This window comes from Asparagus officinalis, chromosome 3, assembly GCF_001876935.1.
Source record: "Asparagus officinalis chromosome 3, Aspof.V1, whole genome shotgun sequence".
Taxonomy (NCBI): Eukaryota; Viridiplantae; Streptophyta; class Magnoliopsida; order Asparagales; family Asparagaceae; genus Asparagus; species Asparagus officinalis.
In genome coordinates, this window is record NC_033796.1 from 15,742,781 (window position 1) to 15,747,695 (window position 4,915).

Here is a 4,915-nt window from a genome sequence, read left to right on the forward strand (position 1 = left end):
TCCAGCTTCTTGCAGAACAACCGGTCGACTAATTTCCTTAATCAGTCGACGCCAACTAGAGTAAAATTCTTAGTTTCTTGAGAAAAGTATATTTGGGTCGAAAATTCATATTAATCGAAATTTCTTCAAATTAACTCATGTATTGAATCTTGTTTAAGGTATTTAGGGTTTACTTTACTACTTGGAATCAGAATTATCAAATTCGAAGGAAAACTAAAAACCCTAACATGATTATATTTGTAAATTCATCATGAAAACACCTAACTTTAACAAAATCTCATGTTAGATCTATATAAATTCTTAAACCCAAATCAAAGAGTCTGTTTCATAACCTTTTAAATCAAAAATATTAAATCTTTACATCATATGGTTTAAAGAAGTGATCTTTACTCATAAAATAGGTTTTAAAATTCCAATAAAACCAAATAAAACCAAGAAAAACGGGGATGTGATTGGAGAAGATAATACTCACCTCAAAAATTGATGTTGAACTCTCAAACACACGAGAGACACGATCCTCCTTCACCAAAATCTGTAGATATCGCCCTACTCTAGGTTTTTGCTTCTCAAAGCTCTCCAAACTCATCAGAGAATCTCTAGGGTTTTTTTTGGGGGGGGGGGAGAGTGGCTGCTGTTCACGTGGGAATTACAGAAAAAAGAGGAGAAAATCGGGTTTATAATATATATACGTGTGTGTGTGTGTGTGAGAGAGAGAGAGAGAGCGAGAGAGAGAGAGAGAGAGAGAGAGAGAGAGATCAAACAGGCCCAAATTGACCCGACCCGAAACCCTAACCTGTGCAACTATCGGTCGACTGGTCCCAAGGATTAGTCGACCGACCAGCACCTATTGGTCGACCAGTTTCCTTGACCAGTCGACCGACCAGAGATGGATTTCAACCTACAGGTTTGCTACGCACATGCATGTTTATACTTATATATACTCATATATGTACTTAATCGATCTCAAATCACTTATAATCATGTTCATTCATTCCAGAATGACTATCAACCACATTAAAACTCATTTATCATCATTCACAAAAATATTTTCAAATTTGCTACACACATGCATGTTTATACTTATATATACTCATATATGTACTTAATCGATCTCAAATCACTTATAATCATGTTCCATCATTCCAGAATGACTATCAACCACATTAAAACTCATTTATCATTATTCACAAAAATATTTTCAAATTTGCTACACACATGCATGTTTATACTTATATATACTCATATATGTACTTAATCGATCTCAAATCGCTTATAATCATGTTCATTCATTTTAGAATGACTATCAATCACATTAAAACTCATTTATTATTATTCAAAAAAATATTTTCAAATTTGCGGGGTTTTACAGTAATTTACATTCCCTTAGTCTATCTTCGCTAATCAGTGTCGATGTTGGTCATATGGGACCTCATATGTCAATGGTCCCGTCTGCATTCTGCAAATATGTGCACATATAAGCTAAAATATGTCAGTATTATGACATATGATAAAGAAAATTAGAAATAAATTACAGAATTTAAGAGCACACATTGACTTACAAATGAAGTAAAATAAAATTATAAATTAAATAAATCATACCCATTAATTGCTATCTATTTGGATTAGTAGGACAATGAGAGCTATTATGGCCCAGTTGTCTGTAATATCCACACATATTTTTTATTGGAGCTCCTACCCGTCCTTCATCTATCATCTTTTTATGTGTGCCGATCGTGAATGTTTAGCTTGTCTCTTATATTCAGGAGGTAACACACGCGACTCGTTATAGGATGGCCAGTTACAACTACCTATAATAGGATGGAAACATGGCTTGTATGAATCTCTATAGTGGCTTGATTGATACCACTCAGAAGTGTACGTGTAATATGAAGTATTTGCACCCCCAAATTGCTTGGACGAAACCGCTATAAAATGCGAGCATGTCAATTTTTGCAATTGTGGTATGTTGCAGGTGCATGCGCATTGCGTCCCTCGTAAATTAACGGTGTAATTATGATCATGTTTGTCTGTAGCCTGCCATTCATCTATAACAAATCTAACAATCTTTGTTGACCTCGCCTGTATGACACGAGACCCTACAATCTCTATATTTTTTGGTATCAATAACATCACCCACTTTGCTCCATCCTCTCGCCGCTTGACAAAATAGTGATTGAGTCTATATAAAATATCCTCACAACCAACTCTTGTATGGACATTGCTCATGCTCCCTTAAGTATCTAGCACTCTATCAATAATATTACTGGGAGTTAGTTCAAGATTCTTCTTTAATTTTAGCATAATCAACCGTGCTATGTAAGAGGCAGATGCACCACTGTGATCTTGCTCTAATATCAGATTGATACATGTGTGAACACTACAATATTCTGTGATCCTAAAATGCCCATTATATTTCTTTCTGGCAAATGTATATAACTTCCAAGGACATGCGTAATCAGCTTCATTTCCCTCGGCCTGAACTTTTCTTTGTGTATTCATAAAACAATTGCATCATAATTTGTGCGATTGCTTTTAACTTGCTTGGATTTGACATTCTATTTGATAGAGTAATCACAAATAGCATCAACCAATTGGTTATTAGTCTTGAATTAATCTTTAACTATGAAAGTGAAGTCCTCATCTCTTCTACAAGTTGAACTTTGGCCAATGCACATATCTTGTACTATAGAAGAACGAATTCACTCATCATTTTCAAACTCGCCGGGAGATGGCTTTTTGTACTTAACATATTCATTATTAACATAAACATCATCAAGCCATTCCAGATTCTTTTCAACATCTTCAATCACAAATTACATGCTATCATTTGGTGTACTATTTTGTTCTTTACCTTCAGAACCATTGCTTCTTTCATCCTCTTCAATTGTTGCCCCTCTTAACGGCCTTATATTTTCATAAGGGGCTTCATTGTTCATAACATTTAATGTTCCCCCAAATGAACGTGCGCTTAGATATTAAAATTGAGTTAGCTCCATTTCACTCAAAGAAGAAAGAAAATTATCAGACTCAACTCTCAAATCTAACATGCGTGAGAATTCTCCTAGAGGTTTGAATATTTGGCACAAACTATTTGGAAACTTTTTAATAAACAATTCTACCGTTGGTTGCGACTTGCTCAAATTAAACATAATACTTATTGCTGATCGTTTGAGATCTCAAATGCAGACATTCTAAAAAAAAGTTATGAGCCAATTGCATATTATTTTTAGTCGGTACTCTCGTTGGTCAATTTTCGTAACTCGATGTGATTCCTTAATCAAGTCACAGTAACTATATAATTCTGAGATCATTAACGACGTCGTTACCCCTCTGATGTACATTAGGATATTATTCATTCCATAATTAATTTTCCCACCATAAGAGCAAGCAATAAAAATCATATTGTTCAACCTATAAAAAAGAAGATTATATCATTTAAATAAAAAAATTTAAAAAACTTTATCAGTCCATTGAATAAGAGAGAAGAACCCTAGACGCAAATAATCTCATATAATTTTGATCAAAAACCCTAAACCCCATAATGAAAACCCTAAACCCTAGAAATGAGCATTTTATGCCCTAGAATTTTAATTTTAATTAAAGCAATCAACACACAAAGTATTCGAACCATCACAAAGATAGTGATTGATATTAATTTTCAAACCTAGAAATTGGATTTTGATGAAACCCCTACATTTGAATGTTGAAGAAAATAGAAAAACCTTAGATATTTACATGTTAAAAAAGGAGAGAAGGGAGAGAAATTACCCTATATATCTTAAACAAACTTCCACGATGAATTTTGGCTACAAAATGGGGTTGGGAGAACCTGGTAAGCGGATGAATAGAAGAGACCGGAGTTAGAGAGAGAGAAAAAAATCAATAGTTTGAGGGAAAATTGGGTTCGATTGGTATATATAAGCGGGCGAGATCCACCACAAATAGTCGGGGTTGGGAACCCCAACTATTTGGTGACTTAACCGATTCCCCATCTTTGGGCATGAGAAAGTTTCTGCTAAATGGTCGGGGTTAGGAACCTCGATCATTTTGACTTGGGCCTGCGCAGGCTCTACCAAATGTTTGGGGTTGGGAACCCCGACTATTTTGTTGGCCTTCTTGTTTTGATGATTATTTACAAACAATTTATAACTAATGTTGTTTGTCTAGTGTTTGTGTTTTCGTATTTATTCTAGGCAAACAACGAGTTGGAGGATGGATGGAATCGAGCCTTAACGATCATATCAAATGGAGGTTGGCGGAATTTTGGAGTGAAGCAACGTCAATTCAAGTTAAATATCCAATTACAAGCTTCTTCCGCAAAGTTTACCAAGTCATGCTCATTGAAGACCTTCATCAAGCTTGGGTATATTTAGTTTATGTTTTATATTATGTGTGTTAATACTTTAAGCTCAATCATATATACACACACATATTTTGTTCTTATATATATAGTTATATAAATATACACAAGTTTTGGTTCTTGGCTTTTAAGTTTAAATATGAAACAAATACATATTCATATATATATATATATACATGTTTGGTTTCATATGGTAAAGTTGTTTATGTACACATTGACATGTTTATCTACATATTTAGAAACTTCCCACAAAATTTTACTATTTTTGGAGTTGATTTACTGTGCCTAATTGATTTTACAAAATCGTGTATCACAGCAGATTTTTAGAAACTGTATTTCTGTGTTCAAACATTTATTTCTCTCAAATGGAAAATGATTTTTCAGAAATTCTTTCTCTAACATGTTTTTATACATGTCTAGAACCTTCTCTCAAAATTTTATAATTTTTGGAGCTGTTTTACTATTTTTAACCGATTTTATAAAATCAGATATACCTGCTACAGTACCGCCGGTCGACCGATATTTCCGCCGGTCGACCGACGAACTCTCTGTGCG